This window comes from Lampetra fluviatilis, chromosome 2 (genome assembly GCF_964198595.1).
Source record: "Lampetra fluviatilis chromosome 2, kcLamFluv1.1, whole genome shotgun sequence".
NCBI lineage: Eukaryota > Metazoa > Chordata > Hyperoartia > Petromyzontiformes > Petromyzontidae > Lampetra > Lampetra fluviatilis.
The window spans coordinates 30,294,425-30,308,876 of NC_136276.1; positions in this window are offsets into that span (position 1 = coordinate 30,294,425).

A 14,452-nucleotide genomic window follows, 5' to 3' on the forward strand; every position below is an offset into this window, starting at 1 on the left:
GCCCCCGCTTAACCCCCCCTCCCCCGCTCGCCCCCCTCTCCCCCCTCCCACCGTCATCGGCTATCTCCGCCCCCTTCCGTGACGTCATCGCAACCTCGTCACCGTTTGAAAATGTTGCGTGACGTCGTTTCGCAACGTGGTAAATCACCCTGCCGCGATCACCAACAACATCAACCACCATCGCACGCAATCGGAACCGGGCCGTGATTGAAAATATTTTACTTAAATAAAACTAAGCACCGGCGGCGCAGATTAATAATTTAATCGAGCGGCGTGCGATTGACTGGAATCGATTGCATCCGATTCTATTTCCCACCCCACGTGACCCCACCACCCCACGTGATCGCCACCCCCCTCCCCACTGTTTCCCCTTCTAGGGACGTCACGCAATTGAACGGATGTTATTACGTCATCGCAGCGCGTGACACGTGTTAATGATTATTGGTTGGAGGTGGAAGAGAAATGTAATTAAGTTAATTGTTTGGGTTTTTCAATTACGGGTATTGCCCAAACCAACCACCTGTTGGTTCGGGCCATAGTCTGGGTGTTGTTGTTGGATGTATGCTTATTTAAAAGCAGGTGAAGGTCCAACGGTGAACATGATTGTGAAAAGTAATGCGTCTACGGTTTTAAAATAACACTGTGTGCCCAAAAAATAGCGGAGTGTGTTTATGAGTGCGTTACTCCCTGCCACGGTTCGTGGTTACTTCTGAACGTGGTCGTGAACGACAGAACAACACGAGAAGCACGGAGAGATACGTGGAATTGCATTTGAGAAACTGTCAGTTATACTATATTTTAATTGTATTACTTTGTTAATACAGCAATACAAAATACAGTTTACATTTTAAAACGTTCAAAAGTAAATACATTGTTAAATAATGTCTAATAATTCCCTTTCTAGAAAAGCCTAAGTCTCAAGACTATTTTGGCCAATTCCATTTATGAGCGTTTGGCTTAGGGGGTTATTCAAGTGAGTGGCACTTTGTAGGAATTGAAGTGTTATCCCTCGATGGGGGGGGGGGATTGCCTTCAGGTTCTATGATTTCCTCCCACATGAAGTCAAACACTAATGTAATTGGTCAAAAGTGTCTTGAGACTTGGGCTCTTCTGGATAAATATTACAGTACAATTATACTATTGGGTTGCAGCCGTGGTGGAGCGGTGACGAGCGCACCGTGCTGCGTTTGCTTCCTAGCGATTGAAATCATCGGTAGCGACTGAAATCTGAATTGTCCCCCCTTTACCCATCCCCCACATTAGCAACGACCAGCGTGAAGTACTGTACCGACAAATTACCCCCATCCATCGCCTTGGCGTGTGGAGGGACGCCTTCATCAATGAGCAGTGTATTAATAAAGAACTGAATGCGCTAATGGATCGATTACCATCTAACTGTACGAAAAAAACTGTAGTCTAACGTGCCACCGCCGTGGGAATGTGGAATTTCCAAGGCCACCCCAAACGAGGTGAACCCCGAATAAAGGGAGCTCGTTGGAGCAGCAACAAAGCGGCCTCTGTTGGCTACGTTTTGTTCAAACCCGCCCGGGCGGTTTCGCGGGCGAGCGAGCAAGTGGCTCGCAAACCAGTTCAACTCCTAGTCAGAGGAGGTTGACTCAGCCTCTCATCATCCTGCTGGGTCTGGCGATACAATTAGGAACACTGTATAGGGATGGGGACGTCAACAGTGGCTGCACCATGCAGAGAGACTTCCCCCAGATGTCATGGGCATGTGTAAGAACCAAAAAAATTCCACATGAATTTGGCGTTTCCACTCCAGATGGCAATCGCCGCATCGATGCCCATTTGAGCAGAAAATCACTTTGACTGACTATACACAACGGTTAACCATGACAAAACATGACTTTTCCGCTTTCCTTTGATCAGGCGGACACGATGACGCACAGCCAGAGGGGACCCGCGTGTTTGTTTAAGAGCACAGCGGCTCCGCAACGCGATGAGTGTGTGTAGCCATGCCAAGCTCTCACGCCGTGATGTCTCCGTGCAGTACAGTACAGGGACCGGATTAATGTGCGCGTAAGGCCCTAGGCACTTCTGTTTCGTGGGCCTTTAGTGATAACTTTCCAGAAGTTGGTACTGCTGCTGCCCCATGTTACTACAATCGCAGCTGTTACTCCGCTTGTTTCACGCGTGGCACGACAACGCCGCCTTGCCTCCCCGTGCCCTCTGATCTCTATTGAGAATGAGAAAACCATTCGGAGGTGTTATTGCTAAATTTGCATGGAAACAATACCGCAAAGTTCATCTCCGCGGTTGATTTCTCTCACCTTATAAAAAAACGATCGACATGACTCTGCCTCTTTGTATGTACAATGTGCCTACATTTTTTCTATGTAAATATTGTTTATTTAAGCAGATATATTGGTTACATTTTTTTATCATACAAAAATTTAACTTTTGTTTTATTAGGCCCTTTTAGTTTTAGTAGGCACAATACTGTACTGTCGGTACTGTGCCTATGGAAACTATTGGATAACACGGCCCTGGTACAGTATCAAGGCCGTAATTATAATATATTGGGGGGGACACATTCCCCCACAAAATATTCAAATATGCAAAAAATGCCCCCCCCCCCAATATATTGCAAAACAATTGCTATGCTATGAAAATAAAAACAACAATTTGCTAAACCTTGGCCACAATATCTGGCCTTGTCTTCATATAAATTAATGCATAGATTTCTGCTTATATGATTGTGGTTATGGTTGTACTTTATTAATCCCTAATCTCTGCCATTACATAAAATGAAACAAAAATTTAGATATTTTTTTGGGTTGGGACCCCCAGACACCCTGGAAGATTTGGTGCCCTCCAATGTTGCCTCCATGGCTACGGCCATGTACAGTATATACACTATATACTTGTGAAAGACCCAACGCAAAAATATCCACCGCACAAACCATGACAGTAGATGCAGATACCTGATGCACAAATGGGAACATTAAAAACTCTAAAAAAGCGTGCGACTGTGGTCACCCAGACGAGCACGTGTTTTGTGTGAAACTCAGGGTCCATATATCTTGCTCATTTCTCCAGCCCCACCCGTCCATGCACGCCACAAACCCTACCCCCTCTCCCCTGTGAACCCCTACAGCCAAACTTATCCTTCTCCCCCGTGCTTAACCCCTACAGCCAAACTCCTCCCCCCCCCCCCGTTCTGAACTCCTACAGCCAAACTCCTCCTTTCCTCCCCCCCTCCCGTGCCTATATAAAGCCACAACAGCAGATAATTTTTCTCACCTGAAGACGGCCGCTTGTGTTGCGACCGAAACGTCGTGTTTTCTTTTATTATTTGTTTCTATCTACGTGACTTTACCGAAAGAACCAGAGAGTATCTGTATAGTACTGGTGGAATAAACATTATTTAATGTATTAATAATAAACCGGCCTTCATCAATCCACTGCTGGATGAAGGCCGCATCTGCCATGAATGGGTTGGATTGGCCATGCCTCGCTGGTGAATGCGAAGGAAGGACGGGGTGGACAGGACCAGTTCAGATATCACGCGTCACCGATGTTAGCCGTGGCCGGACATTTAACCCACGCATCTGTGACTGTATGTTGAACTTCTTTCGCACCGTACGTAGCCAACCACGCTAATCGGGGGTGCGGGTGGAGGACAACAAGCGCCTCTTACTCGCAGCAAATCAAAAATTCCTAATTTGCTACTTTTAATCGTAAAGTGGAAAGACAAACGCTACTGTGAAGGTTGTGTGCCACAATGATGTCCATTTATGTACAACAATGCATTCAATGAATGCAGTGTCGTAAGCATGTTTTTTTTATATGCACATGTATTTTAAGTGCTGACTTGTAATTCTTTGAAGGTCACGGGATTTGTTTTCTCTCGTAAATTTGGTAATTTGCCAACTTGGTCTGTATTGTATGTTACGAACGTTCCCTTTGTTAGTGGCATCATCATCATTGGCATAATCAAAGTCGATGCCGCCACCATCATTATCATCGTCGTTGCAATCAGAATCATAACTATCACTATCTTCAACACAACCGTTAGTACAATAGCTAACATCACATCCACGTAGTTAAAATGATCACAATATCCATTTTGAGTTACCGTATTATGATGATGATCCTTCTGCGAGAGAGACTGGACCACAATTCTACAGAGTTTAGTCAAATACGATAGACCCGGTCATAGAAATATGGCATGTATAATGAGGATGATGTGATTATGGGTACGTGGACATGGGGAGATATGACACTGCGTCGTATAAATTGCTGATGTGCGGCTGGCATAACGCGGTGTTTGGTGTGTTACACGGACGCAGGGTTAGGGAGGCCCTGCAACCAATGGGAGCGGATTTTAGTGGGGACAACGTAACCCCACCTGAAGAAGGACGCTTGTGTTGCGCCCGAAACGTCGTGATTTAATTTAGTTTTCATTTATTTTATTTGATTTTGTACCTACGTGACTTTACCGAAAAAAACAGAGAATGGGAGCGAAGTTAAAAGGTCACTGCTGTAGTGCACAGCAAATAATAATAATTTACATAAGTAAGGGGAATTTCATCCGTAAAGGAAACTTTTGCACAAGAGCAAAAGTTTTGTTAAAGGTCTTGGATACAAATTCCACCCAGTGGCTATAGACCCAGGCGACGTGGAACGTTGGGTCAACGTTGGACAAACGGTTCCAAAACGAATGCCAACGTTGGGCTCAATGAACCAATGCTTGAAGAGTCAGCGAGTGAGAGTAAACTGAAAGACGCGGCTCCCTGGACATGCAAATCTGTGGATCGTGGCCGATTGTTGGGTAATCGAGGCTGGATAACGTGGCGGGTTGTGGCCAAGGGTGGCACAGTCGGGTTTTTTACAATCGGGTTTAATTGTCTTTTTATATTACACCCAATCCGGTTTAATTGGTTCAAATTGCAGAACTGCACTTTTCAACGATGGGCTTCCTCCATTCCAAGCTAAGGAACTCACTGGCGCCCACGATTGTGGAGAAGCTCGTGTTCATCAAGACCAACCTGCCCGCATTCTACGACTACCCCGTGCCCGATGGCCCCGAGTACGATAGCCGCACCGACGAGGAAGCAGCCTAAGCCTATCAGGTTGAATTGTATTAAAGAAAAAACCCGATGCCTGCCGCTGGAAAAAAAATCTGTTTTTTTCCACCCATGGTTGTGGCGGGGGCGGTGGGGTCGCCATCGCGAAGCAGGCCACATCGGTCGTGGTGGCCAGAGCGTGCAGCTGCAGCGACACTCACGAGTGAATCGAGCGAGATAGGAACATTTCACAACGCGAAGAGAGAACGTGATGACGGTGGAACATTCATATTTCGATACCCCAACCGTATCGGACCATTAACAGGCCCGATGCGTCCATCTCCTTCACATTTAGAATCAACTTGCTTTTAGAGTATTTATTAGCTCCTATAAATTTCCACGTGATGAGACGCTTCGTTGAGCTGTCATTTGTGGCCAGATCGCTTCTGAGAAAGAGCTGCTTAGCTCAGTGGGCCTTACCTGGTAACTTAAACAATTGTTTAGTTTATAGTTTAGTTTATCAACTAACTGGCATCTGTGGATACAACAGATGCCAGTGAAGACCTATTGACGAGCACCTATTAATCTTAAACCCAGGAGCTGATGTTTACATTTAAGCTTCCAACCGCAACACACGGGTGCTATGCACTTCACGCTATGCGTGACGCATGCCAACTGACAACGGCGTCGTTTGTGCGGAAATCATCGTGTGTAGGAATGTTTGTGTGCAGTAACCAACGAGAACTAACAAAGAGGAAGATCCCCCCCATATGACCTTTGCAGACTGTTGGGGAAGATGTTGTTAGTGAGCACCTATGAAGGCCGGCGCCTTTGTCACCCCAGTGGCGATGTTTACACATCGCACCAGGTACTCGTTTGAGGCCGAGTCAACCTAGGGGAGGCCCAGGACCGGTTCAGATAATCTGGTATTCGTGGTGAACGGGAATCGAACTCACGTTTCCGAGTTCGTATCGCAGTGCGCTAACCACTGCGCCACCGCTCCCTAACGAGAACGTCCACACTCTCACACCAAGACACTTCCTCAATCGCGCACACGCACAGTTGAAACTCACACATACACTCTCTTACGCTCGTACGTTCACTCACTTAATTTCACATACATTCCCTCAATCCCACACACACGCAAACTATAGCTCACGTACAAAAAGAAATATTCCCCATACAGCCATTAACAGGTTGTTAACCGAAGCTGCTTGGGCGTGCCTAGCCAACATGTTTGAAGCCAACGCTGGCATTCCTGCAAACGGGCCTACGTTTCGCAAACATAAAGAGCAAATATGATTGTAGTTGAGTTTTGTGACATGTCCAGGTAACTATACAGACAGTGTCACACAACAGATGACATGTACGTGCGTTTAACTTCTTTCGCACCGTACGTAGCCAATCTGTGCTTATAAGGCTGCTCGCGCTGATTCAAAGTGAGACATCTGCTGCCAAGCCAGAGCTGGCCATGATAATTATACCCAGCTACGATAACTTTTCCAATATGATAACAAAAACAAAAAGGCCCACCACTTATTGACAGATTTAGCTGCAGAGTCTCCAATTCATTCTTATTACCTGCAGGTCATCAGCACACATAATAACATGGCTGACCAGTTGGAAGCCATCGATCCACCGCATTTGGGCATCAATCAGCCTTTTATTGTACTATCTGTACCAGATGGAGAGTCCATGTGTAGTGACATTGAATGAGTCACTGTAGCGCATGCCACTGGAAGATTGGTAAACAATGAAATTAGGGGTAGCAGCCCGTTCTACCAGTTGGACCTGTGGGTAAGGCACGGAGCCTTCTAGGGGATCCAGAGGGGTGCGGGGCCGAGGACAGAACCTGGCCACGTTGGGCAGAATAAAAGGCGAGTTCCGACTCACAGTCGGGGCTGCTGCGATCTGGAATGGAACTTGCGGTCCCGTCGCTGTAGTTGTGATCTTCGCCCTCTTCAAGCTGCGGATCTGGCAGCGTGTTGGCTGTCCCGACCGGATATGTAGTTATCCCCTAAGGCTGTGAAGGCTGGAATAAAAGAGAGAGAGAGAGTACCTCCTACTAGTGTTTGGGAATTAGAACACTACACATGGAAAGATTTTCAAACTTCGGGGGGTTGACTCCAGTTTCAAAAAATGTTATGCCAATTTGTGGGGAAGTCAACAATGATTGTCCAATGGACAGATTCACCCCTGCCATAGAAATGTGTACCAGTGGCCCAGGGCTCTAAACAAGAGATGAGCACCGCATCAATGTTCTTTAGAGCAGGAAATCACCCTGACCTTGTAGTTACTTGAATACATGGACACTAACACATTCCTGCAGAGGGAGCTGGTAGGAACGTTGGGTTGTTCGGTCAATGGCCAGGGTCAACGGCGGCGTGGTGTATTCCGCAAATATTCCCGACTGTGAGGGCGGGCACAAGCCGGCGTGAGTAGGTTAAACGTTGAGTTTTATAAGGGCACCACGGGGTGATCAGCCCCTCCCCACCCAGCCCCACCCCACCCAGCCTCTCCCCACCCAGCCCCACCCCACCCAGCCCCTCCCCACCCTCCCCTCCCCACCCAGCCCCTCCCCACCCTCCCCTCCCCGCCCAGCCCCTCCCCACCCAGCCCTTCCCTGCACGACGGACGGACACAATAATCCCCGGTGGGCTGGTGTAACCAGAGGTTCCTACCAGTACCAGAGGATATCTCTAATTCAATTATTATGAAGGAAACCAGAATATCAGTTGGTACCGGAGATCAATACTTGCAGCCATCTTTGTTACAATGCAAAGGTTACAAAGGGAACCCGATCGTCCAACGGAAATGAACGCAACGTGGGTGCTGTCGAGGCGACGCAAGTTAATGTCAGAGTTCAATTGAAAGTGGCTCTCTATAGCTTCATGATAATCACGATCCATGGGCAGATAGCCCGTAGGTGTCCCCTGCACACGTCGTCATTTGTTTCCACCTTCCTCTATCTTGTGCCAATATACTCAAGTAGTGGCCACAACTTTCTGGCACCAATCTCTCGTGTCGTCGTCAAGCCATTCTCTGTTAGGTCTTCCTCTCTTTCCGGTTCCGTCCATTTTTATGAACAACACACTTCAAATGTTCCTGTTGTTGTCCATTCTACATATGTGTCCGATAGCTTCATAGTCGGTGTATTGATAGTGAGCATTTCTCCGTGCGGGGGGACCTAGTTGACCTTCGGGTTCAGGCCTCGTCAATTGTCAGAAACTACTCAAGAGATGGCATTTGCAGAGTGAATTACTTGCTCATGGCTTCCTCGCACATTACGTTTATGATGCAAGTTTTCCCCTCGGTGTTTTGACCGCAAACCTGCAGCTCTCAATCTCTCTCACTCTCTCTCTCCCAATATGCAGCAAATCTGGCTGTGACGGTCCCACCTGATGACGGAGACTTGTGTTGCCTCCGAAACGTCGTGATTTTATTGTTTTATTTTTATTAATTTCATTTTTTACCTACGTGACTTTACCGAAAGAACTAAGAGTATGAATCCTTGCAGTCACGAAAGCTTCAAATTTAGAATGAAAATATCTTCTCACCACAGCAAAGGAATGTCCTTCTTCGTGGAATGCTCGCTTGACTCACCAAGGTGTGGCTCGAATACCCTACCCCTCCAGCCACACGTTACGTCCGCAGTTAGCGCTCTTCTTGGCGTCTCGCGCAAAAAATGTCACCGATGTCGCGCTCAAACCGTTTTTTGATGGGGTGGTAGTTGCACCGTGCCATGGGTGGAAAAACCCCGATTTTTCCAGCGGCAGACATCGGGTTTTTTCTTTAACACAATTAAACCCGATTTCGGGGAATTAAAACTTGGTTTAATGAATACGAAACTCTGATAGGCTTAGGCTGCTTCCTCGTCGGTGCTGCAATCGTACTCGGGGCCGTCGGGCACGAGGTAGTCGTAGAATGCGGCGGGCAGGTTGGTCTTGATGAACACGAGCTTCTCCACAATCGTGGGCGCCAGTGAGTTCCTTAGCTTGGAATGAATGAAGCCCATCGTTGAGAAGTGCGGTTCTGCAATTAAAACCAATTAAACCGGATTTCTCCCAATCTCAGATGATCTGGTTTAATATAAAAAGACAATTAAACCCGATTGTAAAAAACCCGACTGTGCCACCCTTGCAACGTGCACCCTCCACGGTGGCACGGGAGCAGTTGCGTCGTGCGCTCTCCACGGTTGCACGTCAGTGTCACCTCGGACTAAATTGTGTTGATGACATGTCAGACACAGCCCTGACTTTCCTCACGAATAAAAAGTAACGACGAGAGTTGCTCTGGGTGGAAAATTCACTCTGCGGTCGGTTGGCCCATCCGTTGTGCAACGTCCGCAAATAACACGGAACAAATGTTACTTCGTAATGTAAGCATTCATTGAGCGAACAGATCCGTGATGGACAGCAGCACAACATGAATAAACAACACACCACACAGATTAATAACCCTCAAGGCATCTATTTTTCAAGTCAACGTGTTACCTCAAGGTTATTTAAGCATGCTAAAATAAGTATAGGTTTTACCCTTTCTGGAAACAAAACGGGAGGTGTTAAACACCAAATAGAAACCTTTTGCAAGGAATCAATTCTGCATTAACCACCCGTACTTGTGGTGAACATGAAACAAACATGATCTGATAATATATGCATTGTGTTTTAAACGGATTGGCCTACACCAGAGACAGCCTTCTTTAGGGCCTAGTCTCATCAGCTTCAGACCAGAGAACGCCAAACGGCCAACAGTACATAGATAATTCACTGTCAGAGCATTTATAGCTCGGGTGAGGAGTGTACTTTGATGCTGGCAAAAAAAGGTCCCATTTTGTTATGTAAGAAATTCGCATTCCTTTATTTTCACACAAAAAGCCAATGTGTGCACCTCTTACCTGCTGTTAAATGACATAATATTATCATACAAGTTATTATATTATTTACGATTGTGGCCTTCTCCATTGTATTCTAGATATGTATTCATCCCTCCCTGAAGTGTATTAATACCAGACTCTCTTGTACAAAAGGACCTCAAGTGGCACACACACATTGTAACATTATCTTTTTACAACACACCTGCCTGGAAACTACACTCGGTACATTCATGCTTTGTGATGTTATCTGTTTTCACTTCAGTTACGGGCCGTCCATAAATGACGTCACGCGATTTTGGACGATTTTTGACCCCCCCCCCCCTTTCGTCACAAGGCGTCACAAAAAGTCAGACCCCCCCCCCCCCTCAAATATGACGTCACAAAGCTCTGCCCCCCCCCCCCCCAAAAAAAAAAATATAAAACATTCTTCAAATCGCTTCAAACTATTGTCATTGTAGTGCGTATTTAATGTGGCGCTGCACTCTGATGTTGTAGGAGAAAACATTTATTAAAAAGTCTATTTAATTAAGTAGAACGTGTTGTCTATATTTATTTATTGTTGCGGATTTTTATGTGACGTCACATTTCTCAACCCCCCCCCCCCCTCGTCACACATCGTCACAAATGTCTCCCCCCCCCCCAGGTGCGTGACGTCATTTATGGACAGCCCCTTCGTACATTTATAAACGCGCAGCTCTTATCAACACGAGTGCATAATGTTCATACATTGTTAGCTCTATTAAACAGTTTTGTCTTGCATTTTCTACTGAACTGGTGAAATGTCTGTGAAGAGTCTCGAACATCGTGCAGCGGTAGTGAGTTTCAAGCTGAAGGAAAGCTGAGTAGGTGAGTGGGTGGGTGAGTGGGTGGGTAAGTAGGTGAGTGGGTGGGTGAATAGGTGAGTGGGTGGGTGAGTAGGTGAGTTGGTGGGTAGGTGAGTTCCAGACCGATGGACCGCTGAGTAGGTGAGTGGGTGAGTAGGTAAGTCAGTGGGTAGGTGAGTTCTTTGCCGATGGACTACTGAGTAGGTGAGTGGGTGAGTAGGTAAGTCAGTGGGTAGGTGAGTTCTTTGCCGATGGACTACTGAGTAGGTGAGTGGGTGAGTAGGTAAGTCAGTGGGTAGGTGAGTTCTTTGCCAATGGACTACTGAGTAGGTGAGTGGATGGGTGAGTAGGTAAGTGGGTGGGTAGGTGAGATCCAGGCCGATGGACCGCTGAGTAGGTGAGTGGGTGAGTGGGTGGGTGAGTAGGTGAGTGGGTGGGTGAGTAGGTGAGTGGGTGGGTAGCTGAGTTCCAAGCCGATGGACTGCTGACCGCAAAGCTGCGAGGTCCAAATCTCGCTGTCCAAGTGCATGAAATGATCAGGTCACTGTGAGCTTAGACGTTTTTGTTTCTGCAAATGTGCGTTCCATGTTTGTGACTGTTATGGGACCCTTTTGCCAGTATCAAGATATGGAATGTACCAATCTGGTGCAGGCCAATCAGTTTTAAGGACATTATCGAAACATAGTTGCTTGCGTGTTTTTTGTACCACAGGTATGTGCGGTTAATGCAACCTTGATGCTTTGTAATAGGTGTCTATTTGGTGTTTAAACATCTTATCACCTTCCTGTATTTATTCCAGAAAAAGGTAGAGCCTTTTTTATCATTCCGTATCTTTTATATTGGCGAAAGTTTCCGAAAGCATTCACTGCTTAATCTGAGCTATTAATGCGTTGGTGTTTGTATTGTTCCTGTTACTGCTCGCTTTTGGCAGTCATTGGTCTGGCACCAGTGAGATAATTCCATAAAATAAATAAACAAAAAAATCCAGGTAAGGCCCACCGAGCTATATAGCTAGTTTCAGAGGCGACCTGGCTGCAAATGATAGCCCAACGAAGTGGGTTATCGTTTTGAAAATTATAGCAGCCAAATACTCTAAACGCATGTTTCTACATTTGGAGGGGAAAACTGGAGGACCCAGAGAAAAATCCGCGCGACGACGGAGAGAGAGGCATGCAAACTCCAAATATACAACAGGCGTCAGGGTCGGGATCAAACCCACGACCTCCTGAATACCAGGTGGGGTAGTTAACATCTCGCCACCATGGCGCCAGAGGCTATCTGTGGTGGGTGCAGGCCAATCAGTTTCAATGACGGTGTATACATTATCAAAGCATATTTTTCGGGTTTTATGCGTGGCTAAAATGCAGACTTGATTTCTTGTAGTTATTATATATTTGCTGTTGAAACGTCTGTTTTTACGCCAGAAAGTATTACAGCCTCTTTTTATTATTCAATGTTTTTTTTATTGTTTATACGATGTGCATATTTTTTTTGAAGAAGAGATAAGGGCCTTCCCCCACCCCACCTGGATACAGAACAATAAATATGACACAATACATCACAAACGAGTTGCTCGGCTGACACTGAACTCAAGTTGCGTGAATCGCCAATTTGGACGTATTGTCGGTACAAATCTGTTTATTAGTTTTTGATTGATCCTGTTGCCAAGTTTGACGCGATTCGAGGGTTTATTCAGTCTACTGAGATGTGAACAATAAGAATAGGTTTGACCCTTTCTGGTAATAAAACAGGTGTTAAGATGTTCAAACACCAAATAGAAACCTTTTGCAAGGAATCAAGATACTGGTGAGACAGGCCATAAACAAGGCTGTCTCTGGTGCAGGCCAACCAGTTCCAAATATAATGCGCATATTATCAGATGTTTGTTTGCATGTTCACAACAAGTGGTTAATGCAGACTTGATTCCTTGCAAAGGGGATCTATTTGGTGTTTGAATATCTTAACACCTGTTTTATTGCCACAAAGGGTAAACCCTATTATTATGTTTCATACCTTTGTAGTGCCATAGATGGGCCACGCTTACTGGCAGTGGTAGACGGGGCCCATCTGCAAGGGTAACCCGTACCGCCAGGGGAGGGGCTGGCGTGCCAGCCCAAGAGGGGAGGAGCTGCTGGGGGCTCAGGACCCCAGACAGCTAATCCCCTCGGCGCCACACCTCGATGGGCAAAGGGGCATAAAAGGGGACCTCCCCAGCCGATCAGGACCAGTCGCAGCCGAAGTATGAAGACCAGCCAGCTTAGGACCCTGGACGCCCTCGCCCCACTTGTCCTTGTAAGGGCCGGGACGCTGTGCGGGCTAGTGGTGGGACTCTGGGACTCCCGGCTCTATGCCCTTGTAAGGGCGAGGTCCGAGGAAGCCAGAGTCTAGACCCGCACCTTGGCTGGGTCGGGTCAGGTAGCCTCTCCTAGGGTAATTATAGCCGGAGGACCCGAGAGCGTAGCCAGAGTCAGGCTCGCTAGAAGTAGGCTGTGTCCCTAGGCTGTAACAGTGTATCAGGACTGTTGGAGTGGTGTATTGTAATAAAGAAGTTGCATCTACAAAGTGTCTCCGGAACCCATTACACCTTGATACTGGCAAAAAAAAAGGTCTTCTGAGACCTGTTGAAAAAGGTCAATATTGACCGTTGATTTGGGTCCGGGGCACGCAATTTTTTGGGCCGACCAGAAGGGCAAGCGCCTGAGCAGCAGCAGCAGAAGCTTTCTTGCGTTGCCTTACGAGCCTGAGGTGGGACTGGATCATCGTCGTTGTCTTGGACCACCGATAGATAAGTACGGCAAGAAGAGCTTTGGGATCGTTACGGTTGGGTTAGGATTATTGTAATGGCAACAATAATGAGGCCAACATATACATCCAAATATTATTTCAAGGCAAAGTTTTCGAATATAACCCGAACCTTCCGACCAAGTCAAGGGCACAAGTCAAAACACGGAGCTAATCGTCATCAGGCTGGGTGCTGCTATACGGCAACAGGATGTGAAGCTTCGTGTTCAGCTGCTCTTAACATTCGTCTTCCGACTGGTTCGACATCACAAGAAATTATTTTGACGCACCTCGCAAGATTTTATGACCGGGGTTGCCAATAAAAAACATAATTGTAACGAAAATGTGTTTTTTTTTATACCCAACATGTTGTATCGCCAACGGGTTCAATTGTCTAAACTAAATGTCCCTTTTCGTTAGGACATATTTCAGTTTGCAGTCAAATGTCTTGTCAAGACATTACATTTTACAACGTTAAACTCTTGTACACAATGTTAACGTACATCCTAAGAGAATATCACTTACTTGACTACAATTAAATTAGACATTTACATTTCAGAAAAGGCACCCATACTACAGTCCACCAGGGCAACTTTTCAATTAAAAGACAAAAAATCCCCGATATAGCCTTAACAGACTGTTGGGGCAAGGGCTGTTAGTGAGTAGCACCTATTCATGCCATTACGGCCACATGACGGGCTGGCGGCCAGCACCACGCCGAGCCGCCTTTGTCTCCCCAGTACTTATGGATACACTTTGCATCAGGTACCAATTTAAGGCTGAGTCGACCTAGGAGAGGCCCAGGACCAGTTGAGATATTCGTCACCAACGTTGGCCGTCAGCGGGAGTCGATCTCGGGCCACCGAGTTCGTAGCAAAATGTGCGTATCACTACGCTGCCACTCTCCATTCACAGACAAAGCCACACACTCACACGATCACTCG